This window comes from Peromyscus californicus, unplaced genomic scaffold (assembly GCF_007827085.1).
Source record: "Peromyscus californicus insignis strain IS unplaced genomic scaffold, ASM782708v3 Scaffold_1__1_contigs__length_55948999, whole genome shotgun sequence".
NCBI classification, from domain to species: Eukaryota; Metazoa; Chordata; class Mammalia; order Rodentia; family Cricetidae; genus Peromyscus; species Peromyscus californicus.
The window spans coordinates 53,823,545-53,835,712 of NW_026294492.1; positions in this window are offsets into that span (position 1 = coordinate 53,823,545).

Sequence of the window (12,168 nt, forward strand, 5' to 3'; positions counted from 1 at the left end):
GGCTTAGGAGCGCTGACGAACAGGCTGCCCGGCGGGGGACCGATCCCGGCTCCAGGGTGTGGGTGTGGGGAGTACCCAGCGGGAGCGTCCCGGACCCCGTGCGTGCGGGCCGCGTCAGTCACGTCTTTTCCCCTGGACTTGGCCTCCCCGTCACCGTGAGGTTGAGGCTAGCCCTCGACTCCAGACCCCCCTCCTCCCGGGTGCTGGGATGGTGGGCCTGAGCTCCTGCCTGCGGACCCCTAGTTCTCAGTACCCCACGCTGCCCTGAGCGGTACTCCAGGCTTCACTCCCACTCCCAGCAATCCTCCGGTCTCAGCCTCTAGTGCGTCTTCACTGTTCTGCAACCATCCACACACAGCCCCCCGGACCTTTCCCATTGCCCCACGCAGAAGCTCCCCTCTCCTTTCCAGTCCCTGGCAGTCAGCGGCTCCAACATCGGTCTGAATCCGAAGACTTCTGGGATTAGGGTCACTTTCTGCCCGACTCCTTTCACAGAGACCTACGTCCTCAAGGTCCAAACACGGTGGGATGGAGGGAAGAGCTGTGCTCCTTTTCCTGACTGGATGCTATACCATTATAACGGGCCGCTCAGGGTTTGTGCGTTTGTCCTGGGCACGCTCTTGTGATCAGGAGTGTACAAATGCCTCGCTGGGCCCGTGCCTTGGCTGTTCTGAGCAGGCACATGAAGTCAGAGTTGCAGGCTACATGTTGGTGTTTTTGTGGTTGTCTTAGCGGCTTGCTATGTAACCCAGGGTGGCCTTGAACTCTTTCCTGAGTGCTTAAACAAAGGCATGTGCTGTCAGGAGGCCTGATTCATACGGCGCTCTCTCTGGTGGTAAAACTGGAAGCCCACATGCCAGGTAAGCACTCCACCACCAAGCCACGTCCCCAGCTCCATTCGGTGTCAAGGTTTTTGAGAATCTGTTTTTTCTGTTTGCTGTAATTGTGTGAGAACAAGTCTTTTTTTTTTTTTTTTCTTGTTTTTTCAAGACAGGGTTTCTCTGTGTAGTGCTGGTTGTCCTGGAACTCACTCTGTAGACCAGGCTGGCCTCCAATGCACAGATCCACCTGCCTCTGCCTCCCAAGCTCTGGGATTAAAGGGGCGCACCTCCATGCCTTTTTTAATGAAAAGAAAGGCAGCAGGCATGGTGGCACCCAGGCCTGGAGGATCACAGTGAGCACCATGCTGGACAGGGAGCACTATGCAGTCGGGCTCTGTCTCTGAACAGATTAAGGAGGAGATCTAACAGAGCCACATCACAGACTAAAGAGAAGTTATTTACACCAGCAGCTGACTGGAGGAATATGTGCCTGTCACCCCAGCCCTCAGGAGGCTCAGGAGGAAGGCCAGCCTGCCATACATACTGAGACTTTGTCTCAGAAATCAGTCAAGGGTTGGGGTACAGCCCGGCAACTGACCGCTTTCTCTGCCAAGTGCTCAGTGGAGCCCAGGCGAGAGCTCCGCCCAGTGAGGCACCCACCCCAGCCACATTCAGTTATTGTTTCATAAGTGCACAGGCCAGGTGCTGGGCAGGCTCCTGGAGAGAGACCTGTTTTACATGTGCATTCATACCTCGTTGCATATGTAGGTACTGTGCTCAAAAATCATGTCACCACGGTGTATCCCTGATGGAAAGTCTTCCTCCACCAGCTCACATGGAGCAGATCTGGGGCTGGGGGTTTGCTCTCTCCATCTCTACTGTGTGGGTCCCAGGGATCGAACTCAGGGCCTCGGGCTTGGGGGCAAGCTCCTCTACCTGCTCAGCCCTCTTGCTGATCCCCAGCTGTCCCCAGTTAACTTCAGGCACATCTGGGGTCTCCAGGTCTGGGATGGGAATGCCTTGTTTTCCAACAGTCCAGGAACCCTCCTTCATTCCAGTTTATCTCAGCTCCATGAAATCTTTATGGACCTGTAATGGACTGTCATAAACGCAGCCTCTGGAAGGTGCAGTTCCCTGAACTGTTAGGGCAGTGCTCCTGTGGAGCTATTCCCCTCCAAGCTGGACGGGCCTGTCTTCTCAGGCGTTCCTCATCTGCCCGGGTGGGCAAGGGTGCCATGGTCAGGGATTGTCACTGATCGTTTAACTAAGAAAGGACCCTGACATCCCAAATGGTGGAGGACAGAAGCGAGAACTTCCGAAGTTCAAAGGCCTCTGGGTTACAGAGAACGTAGGACAGCACTGGACAAGTAAGACCCTCTGTCACAGCAAAGAGCACTCAGGTGTGGTGGCCCAGGCCTTAAGTCCCAGCACTCAGCAGGTAGGGGCTGACAGATCTCTGGGAGTTCCAGGCCAGCCTGGTCTACATAGCCAGTTGCAGACCAGCTTGGGGCTACATTGTGACCTGTAAGAAAACAACAACAAAAAGTATACATGGCCACCTGGGTGGGGTCAGGGTGGGGCCCCGCTTAGAATCTGCCCACCCCCACCACCAACCTCAACCCCTGTAACGGGCTGGGGGCGTGGTCAGGATGGAGTCCCGCCTAGAATCCCCAGTGAGGGGCTGGGGGCGTGGTCAGGGTGGAGCCCCGCCTAGAATCCCCAGTGAGGGACTGGGGGCGTGGTCAGGGTGGAACCCCGCCTAGAATCCCCAGTGAGGGGCTGGGGGCGTGGTCAGCGTGGAGCCCCGCCTAGAATCCCCAGTGAGGGGCTGGGGGCGTGGTCGGGGAGAGCCCCGCCCAGAATTCCCCAGTGAGGGGCTGGGGGCGTGGTCAGGGGTGGAGCTCTAGGAAGCCCTGGCTTAATTCCTGATACTGAGGCTGGCCTCAGACTCACAGAAATCCTCCTGCCTCTGCCTCCTGAGTGCTGAGATTAAAACACAAACATAACTTGTGGCCATCTCGTCATGCAAAATACATTCAGTCCAGAAGGCTATCCAGGTGTGGTGGCGCACGCCTTTAATCCCAGCACTCAGGAGGCAGAGGCAGGTGGATCTCTGAGTTCCAGGACAGCCAGGGCTGGTACACAGAGAAACCCTGCCTCGAACAACGACAACAGAAAAATCAAAGTAGCTGCTGTTACTCCTTTGAAGGGTGCTGCTCCTCCGGCCTCCTTGGTGCAGATCTCTGCCTGCGCTTTTATTGTCATGTTTGTGGCTCTGACCTAGTCCAAGGACAAACTGGATATCAGAGGTGTCTGTCTCTGTCCAGCTCAGCAGACGTGGTGGATGTGTGTATGATATGTGCACTGGGCACTCCTGTCCCGGGGGGTTGTGTGCTGACCCGCCCCCCCCCACACCTCTAGCCCTTCACAGGAAGTTTACGGCTGGGGTCGCAGGGCGCCTCACACCTGCTGCTCCCTATCTTTACCACCCAGCACTCTGCTGGTGAACTTTCCCAGCCGGTATCTGACTCATCACCAGCTCCAACGACATCCTTCTGGGCACCTTGTTCCAGACACACCAGGGAATAAATATGTAATGGCTTTCTTGATAATACTAACTCAAGGTGACACTTGTCTTGCTGGGGCAGAAGTGGGGTTGACTCACCTGTATGCTGGTTGAGGTCGCTGGAACACCATCTCCTATCTGGATACTCCAGGACCATGATTAACACCCCAGCTGAATCCATTCCTGTGTATAAACAACAGATACAAGAAGTTTTTATGGTTTGTTTTGTTTGCTTGTTTCCAGACAGGGTTTCTCTGTGCAGCCCTACCTGTCCTGGATCTCGCTCTGTAGACCAGGCTGGCCTGAACTCACAGAGATCCTCCTGGCTCTGCCTCCCGAGTGCTGGGATTAAAGGCGTGCACCACCATCACCAGCTGGCTTCATGTTTTTTAAGCTTTTCATTTTTCTTACTTGGGCACATATATGTGTGGTGGTATTGTGTTCCCCAAAATATTGTGCACCCTAATAAACTTATCTGGGGTCAGAGACAGAACAGCCACTAGATACAGAGGCTAGAAAATGGTGGCACTCACACCTTTAATCCTACCATTCCAGAGGTAGAAATCCCTCTGGATCTGTGAGTTCAAGGCCACATTGGAAACAGCCAGGCATGGTGACTCACACCTTTAATCCCAAGAAATGAGCCTTTAATCCCAGGGAGTGATGGCAGAAACAGAAAGATATATAAGGGGTGAAGACCAGAAACTAGAAGCTTTTAGCTGGTGAAGGTTTCAGGCTTTGGAACAGCAGTTCAGCTGAGATTCATTCTGGATGAGGACTCAGAGGCTTCCAGTCTGAGGAAACAGGGTCAGCTGAGGAACTGGCGAGGCAAGGTGGCTGTGGCCTGTTCTCTCTCTCTGATCTTCCAGCATTCACCCCAATACCTGGCTCAGGTTTGATTTTATTAATAAGAACTTTTAAGATTCCTGCTACCTATATGTGAATATGTGTGCCACAGAGCATGTGTGGAGGTCAGAGGACCCCCTGGAGAGGTTCTCGACTTCCACCATGTGGGACACCGAATGGACCTTAGGTCCGCTACCTTGCCTGCAAGCACCTTTACCCTGAGTCCTTTCGCTGGCCTTCTAGCCCCATTTGTACGAAATGACTCAACACTGCTCACCATTTGGGAGAGACAAGATCAAAGGGCAGTGAGGGTGGATGAGAAGGTGTGTGCACCTGTGCAGCTGCAGGGCGGGGCCTGGGCTGCGGGCCAGCCTAGGCACTATTCAGAGATAGCTCCCAATGCGAGAAGGTGTGGGACCTGGGGCTCAGTGGGCAGGCCTCACCCACCCGCACTCCATGGACCAGGTACCGCGGTGACATGTCCGTCAGCACACAGGAAGTGGATGCTGGAGGGTCAGGTCTCAAGGTGATAGCCTGAGCTACAGGAGACACTGGGAAAAAAAAAACAGAACAAGGAAAACAGCTGAGCCTGGTGGCCCCCGACTTAATCCCAGCACTCGGGAGGCAGAGGCAGGAGGATCTCTGTGAGTTCTAGGTAGGCCAGGACAACATAAAAGGACCATTTCTCAAAAATAAATAAATAAACAAAGAACAAGGAAGGAAAGAAAATGCATATTCAGGAGAACTCGATGGCCCCCTGGAGACAGTGCTCAGTGGCATGAGAAAGGCGCAGGACACAAGCCTCAGGGGCCACTCCGAGGAGGTCCCTGAAGTCCTCAGGGCCACAAGACAGGGGTGTCGGGTGCTGGGGCCGAGGATGCAGTTGTGGAATAAGAACACAGCTTCAGTGTGGTGAGATGGAGAGTTCTGGAAAGGTGCGGTGTCGATAGCTGTACAGCGTGGGGATCCTAACATAATTAAGTATATTTTCAAGTGGTTGTGACGGTCCTGGAGCAGGACTCGGTGGCAGAGTGCTTGGCTGCCATGTGTAATGCTCTGGCTCCTTTCCTCAATGCTGAAATGAATCATTAATTAGTTAAAAGGGCTAAATTAGGGGGTAAGAGTGGAGTTCAGTGGGGGAGGTATGTGGAACAGGACCTAATTCCACACCCAGTAATGACCCTCACACCAAAGAGACTATGGTTGTCAATAAATGTTGCATACTCTAAAAGAACTACTTGAAAAATAGAACCTAGGTTGGCTAGCTGGCTCAGAGGATAAAGACACTTACCCTCAACCCAAGGACCTGAGTTCAATCCCTAGCACATACACGGTGGGAAAAGCAAGTCCTGTGAGTTATCTTTCAAGCTCCATGGGTACAGTGTGGCACACACGTGAACACATGCACACACACAGCAGCAGCACACGCAGCACAAACTGGACCCCCCCACACACACACCACATTGCACACACAAAACTTCGGCCGGTACAGCTCAGTCATCATCCCAGCATAAAGGAGGCTCATGAGGTGGATCCAGCCTGGGGCACACGGGCAAACCATCTCCACAAAAAAAAAAAAAACAACAGCAAATTAAGTGTAATGGTTGGCCTTGACCATCAACTTGATGGGATTTAGAGTTGCCATGGATACAAGCCTCCTGGCCTGTATGCAAGAGATTATCTTCAGTAGGTAAATGGGGGTGGGCATCACCCCGTAGCCTAGGGTCCTGGACTCAATAAAAAAGACCGTGATTTGAGGCACTGCGACCATCTCTGCTCCCTGACCGCATTGTGCCTGGTCACCATGATGGACTGTATCCTCCCACTGAGTCAGAATTAACACTTCCATTAAAAATCTTCATGCCGCCGGGCGGTGGTGGCGCACTCAGGAGGCAGAGGCAGGCGGAACTCTGTGAGTTCGAGGCCAGCCTGGGCTACCAAGTGAGTCCCAGGAAAAGGCGCAAAGCTACACAGAGAAACCCTGTCTCGAAAAACCAAAAAAAAAAAAAAAAAAAAAAATCTTCATGCCGGGTGGTGGCGAACGCCTTTAATCCCAGCACTCAGGAGGCAGAGCCAGGTGGATCTCTGAGTTTGAGGCCAGCCTGGGCTACAGAGTGAGTTCCAGGACAGCCAGAGCTACATTACATAGTGAAACTCTGTCTCGCTAATAATAGTAATAATAATAATAGAAATAATTATTATAATAAAAGCTTCTGCACACCATCCACACAGTTTCATGAGATGATGGGAGGGGTAAGTGCTGAGAAACAGATGGTGGAGGCCATTCTCCTGCTTTTCAGAGGTGGAGGGCCATCAGGGACAGGGCTAGAGGCCACTCAGTACAGCGTTTTGTCGTCGGCCTCTGTCAGGCTGTGTTCTGCCCCTACCCTGGAACGTCAAGCCAGGCCGACTGGGAAGTGATGGACTAGCTCACCTGGGCAGGGGAATTTCAAGGTAGAACATCCTGGTGGTGGCACGCTGCTGCCCGCTGCTCTTGTTCAGATTTTCAGTGAGAAGCAGTAGAAAAGGGCGCAGTTTGGGGAGGGATTGTGTGTGAGGTGCATTCAGACGCTGCAGAGGACAGGACTTGGCACTGTGAAGTGAAGCCCGGGGTTATACATCGGGACAGCAGGAAGGCATCCCGAGAGTCAGACCCCGTCTGACAAAGGCTGAGCCTGTGAAAATCCAAACTCATTGAGAGCAGAGAAGCTGACAGGTCATTCCATCAAAGCTGCCCCCCCTCTCCCCTGCTCAAACACAAGCCCTCAAGAAGGGGACCAGCACACAGGAGGGATGAGGCTGGGGTCCAAGGGACCAGGCTCCATCGTGACATGCCTTAGACCTCCACAGGCTCCCCCACTTGGTACTGGTTCTTCGAGATTGATCGAGAGGATCATGATGTCCTGCTGCATGATGACTGAGCTCCACTGAGGCCAGGAAATGTGTGACAGGGTTGAGATCCATGCAGGAGGTCCTGGCAGTCCACCGTGTGAAGCTGTGTAGGCGAGGCCTAAGTTACAATGGAGACCCCAGGATCATGCTCGTCATAGTCGGCTTTATATGGCTGTGATAGAGCACTGACCAAAAATATCTTGGGAGAAAAGGATTTATTTCATCTTACAGGTCCCTGTCCATCATCTAAGGAAGTCAGGACAGGAACTCAAACACGACAGGACCCTGGAGGAGGAGCTGGTGCAGAGGCCATGGAGGGGAATGCTTACTGGTCTGCTCCCCATGGCTTGCTCGGCCTGATTTCTTACAAAACCCAGGACCACCTGCCCAGGAGTGGCCCCGCCCACAGTGGGCGGAACCCTCCCCATGTCAATCATCAATCAAGAAAATGCCCAGTAGACATTCCCATAGATCTGTGGCAAACCGTCCCTTGAGGCTCCCTCCTTCCTGGCTGTCTAGTTGGTGTCAAGTTGACAACAAGTACCCAGCACACTGGTGACGCGAGGACCACTGTGGGTCTGCTGAGGGAAGCGGGCACGCAGCGGAGCTGGTGTAAAAGAGAGGCTGTGTGAGCTGCCAGGGCAGGGACGGAGGGGCGGGGCTCCCCAAGCCCAGAGGAGCCCAGATGACTCTGTCATGAGTCACAGACGCAGGACATGGAGCTGGAGGATTTGGGGTTCCTCCTGCTGGGTGTTGGTCTGGCTTTGGTCTGCTAATTCTTTGCTGTGTTCTGATTTGTCCCTTTTTGAGGAGGAATGTTCACTCGGTGCGAATGTACGCTGTTTTTACCTCACAGGGAGTCGCAGTTAGGAAACACAGTGTTCAGGTTCAGGGGATGTTTGGCACTTTTGAATCGTGTTGAGACACTTAAAGACTATGGACACTCTCTCTTTTCAAGACAGGGTTTCTCTGTGTAGCCCAGAATGGCCTTGAACTCACAGAGATCCTCCTGCCTCTGCCTCCCCAGTGCTGGGATTAAAGGCGAGCACCACCACACCTGGCTAGCTATGGGGACTTTTGAAGCTGGACTGAATGCATTTTGTTGACAAGATGGCCACAAGCTGTTGTGGTTGTGTTTAATCCCAGCACTTGGGAGGCAGAGGCAGGAGGATCTCTGTGAGTCTGAGGCCAGCCTGGTCTACAGAGTGAGACCCTGTCTGAAAACAAACAAAAAAAAGCCTGCTTTTTTTAAGTTGATGAGGGGTAGAGTCCGTCAATGGGGGGCGCATCCTGTGGCCTGGGGTCCTAGACTGACTAAAAAGGAGAAAGAGAGGGTTTGATGTGAACAGATGCCCACAGGTTCCTGCCACCCACCACGATGAACCGTGTGCTGGTAAAATGTGGGCCAAGATAACGCCTTCGCTCTACGTTTCTTGTGGTGGGGATTTCCTCACAGCAGCCACATTCACAAGTTACACACACAAGACTGAGCCACGTGAAGCAAAACTGACGTGTTTCATGTGATTTAAGCACAGAGGGTTCTCTCTCACCCACTGGACTTGTTCAGTCCCCAGGACCTGCCTCTGAAACAGCAGGAGCCACAGAGGGACAGACAGACAAAGAGGAAGAAGCTCCCTGAGGAATGCAGGCAACCAGTGAGGCCTGGATCACACAGACCTGCACACGGCCCGGCTCCTCCAGTCTGCACAGTCCTGGGGTGACATCTGGCTTGGAGTGTGCTGGCCAGTGCTGCACACCGGAGCTCACAGCATTGACTGTGGATTCAAGCGTTTGTCAAATGTGCTCATAAACATTCTGTGAGATCACCTGGCTCCAGGTATCACAATAGGAATACTGTGTGTTTTGTGACTCTTTTTTTTAAAAAGATTTATTTATTTGTTTGTTTGTTTGTTTGTTTATTATGTATACAGTGAGTGTTCAGCCTGCAGGCCAGAAGAGGGCACCAAATCTCATTGTAGATGGTTGTGAGCCACCATGTGGTTGCTGGGAATTGAACTCAGGTCCTCTGGAAGAGCAGCCAGTGCTCTTAACCTCTGAGCCATCTCTCTAGCCCTGTTTTGTGACTCTTATTTCGTGGTTTATTGATTTATCCAGACCCCCTTTTTGAGATAGGGTCTCACCACACAGCCTTGGTGTGTAGTGAGAACTGTGTAGACCAGGCTGGCCTTGAACTCTCAGAAATCCACTTGCTTCTGACCCCCCAGTAAAGACTCGGCTCCCACACCAAGCCTTTTTTTTTTTCAAATGGGGTCTCACATAGACCAGGCTAGCCTCCAACTCCCTATGTGGCTAAGGATGACCTTGAACTCATGATCCTCCTGCCATCCCCTGCTGAGTGCTGGTATGACAGGTGTGTACCACCAAGCCTGCTTTTTTTGGGCAGGCACCCTGACACAGGCCTTTATTGCTGCTACCCAGCACACACAGAAACACGCACAGTCCCTGTCCCCAGAACAAATCCTTAAGTGGAACCCACGTCCTGCTGTGTTTACCCCGTGGAGAAGGGACATGCTGCTTCACCAGATGTGCAATAGTCACATGACCAAACGTCAGCAAACATCTGTGTCATGTTCACCCTGGCCAGGAAAGGAGATGGTCCTCAGGTGCACGGCCCTCCTCCAATTATGTCACACAGTGCCAAGGCCCGGCTCTGCTGTGCGTCAGTGCACCCTGAGTGTGGATGAGTCAGAGGAGGTGAAGGTTCCAGAACAATGTGGGCAGGGGACAGAATGGGCCACGCCCGCTCGGGGAGTCCTGAACGTTTTGTTGTGCTTCTGTCCAGCTGTGCTGTGTCCTGACCCCCGGACGGGAAGTACTTGTCCGTTTTCTGTCTTGGACTTGTGTCTATCTGGACCAACAGGTACCAGGAGATAAGGTGGGGAAACACTAGGTGGATGTGGGGGCCTGCGGGTGACAGTTGGAAATGGCAGCTGCTCTTCTAACGAAAGCTGTTGGGGTCCAGCCCCTCGATAGCCTTCACCCAGAGCTCCAGAAGAGACGCTACCGGTGGCGGATTAATCTGAGGGGTTCACTAATAAATCTAAGTACACGAAACTCTTCGGTCCATACACTTTGTCCTTCTGAGTCAGTTCTCTCTCTCCACAGCTTCTTTCTCTCTCACACTCAGCTCCTTTCTTGCCTGATTCTCTCCACGTCTTTGTGCTGTTCCTTCTTAGTGCTATCTGGATTCCTTCAGCTTAGTTCTGCCCCATCTTGGTCTTCCTCATCTCGCTCTTACCCACCTCGTTCTTCCCCGTCAGGCTCTTTCTCATCTCCCGTATGGTCCCTCTAGTTCTCCGTCCAGTTCTCCAATCTAGTCCCCCAAGTCTCTGAGGATCACAGTTATATATCCACACAACAGCAGTGCTCTGGCTAAGGCAGGGTCACCAGGCTTGAATTCTTACAGACAGTGACCGTCAGGCTTTCTTTTCAACCCCAAAGGGGAGTGGTAAGGGAGGAGGTCAACTAAGAGCGAAAATCGGTTAATAGATCAGAAAAAGGGAATTTAGGTGCTCAAACTACATTCCTAGAAGTGGTTAGGTAAAATGTTAGGAGTCTGTAATGTTAGAACAGATACCACTAAGGCTGTATAAGAAAGGGGGTTCTGAGCTTAATTTGTACAAGACACAAAGCTATGCACCTAACGTCGCCTAGGCGTAGGAGACAGGCGGTGTCTCCGTAAGGGTGTTTACCTTAATTCAGGAGACTCAGCAGTTGGTCTGAAATTCTTTGTCCTGTCTGCCTTTTGGCTTTGGATGCTACAGAAGTATGTCAGATAAAATACACTGTTAGAAGTTCTTGGGGAAGGTATGAGAGAGAACGCACAAGAAATTCATAGCAGGAAACAGCTGATATGTTAAGAGCCAAATAACCCCATATACTCCTTGAGATTTGGGTTCCTCTGGAAGAATTCCCTGGTTCCTCCAGGTATAGCTCTACCTACCATATTCAGCCGAATTCCCGCCACATTCCTGTGGCTTGCAACACTGTTCCAGTGAGTTACTTCTTTAATAGGACCGAAAAGGCCCTGAGGAGATGGCTCTGTGGGTAAACACTTGCCCCACAAAATGAAGACCTGAGTTCAAAACCCCAACATGCCCATAAAGCCAAATGGAGTGTGCATCTGCAATCCCAGCATTCCTAGTGGAGACAGGTGGCCGACCGGCCGGCCTGTGAGCAGAGACCAGCTTCAGACAGGTGTCACTGAGGACTAACGTCTGAGGTGTGTGGCCAGTATACACACACACACACATACACACACACACACACACACACACACACACACACACACACACACACACACAAGATTCTCTGAAAAATGACAACCAGTTGGGCATTGTCTTTCTTTCCTTCTTTCTTTCTTTTTTAATCTATTTTTATTTTGTGTACATTTGTGTTTTGCCTACATGTATGTCTGTGTGAGACTGTTAATCTCCTGGAACTGGAGTTACAGGCAGTTCTGAGCTAACATGTGGGTGTGGGGATTGAATCTGGGTCCCCTGGAAGAGCAGCTGGTGCTCTTAACTGATGAGCCGTCTCCCCAGCCCTGAGCATTGTCTTTCTAATTAAATTTTATTTTATTTTATTTGGTGACAAGATCCTGCTCTTTAGCCCAGGCTGACCTTGAACTCACAGAGATCCTCCTGCCTCTGCCTCCCCAGTGCTGGGATTAAACACAAACATAACACCTTGTGGCCATCTCGTACAAAATGCATTCAATCCAGCTTCAGAAGTCCCCATAGCCAGCCAGGTGCGGTGGCCCTTGGAGGCAGAGCCAGGGGGGTGTCTCTAAGTTTGGAGCTAGCCTGGTCTAATCACCAGGGCTACGTAGGGAAGCCTCGTGTCAAAAGAATAAAAGAAAGAGGGGACTGAAGTGATAGCTCAGTGATTATCGCACTGGCTGCTCATTCAGAGCACCCAGCTTCCGTTCCCAGCACCCACAAGGTATCTCTCAATCATCCGTAACTCCAGTTCCAGGAATCAAAGCCCTCTGTGGGCACCAGGCACACACACATGGTGCAC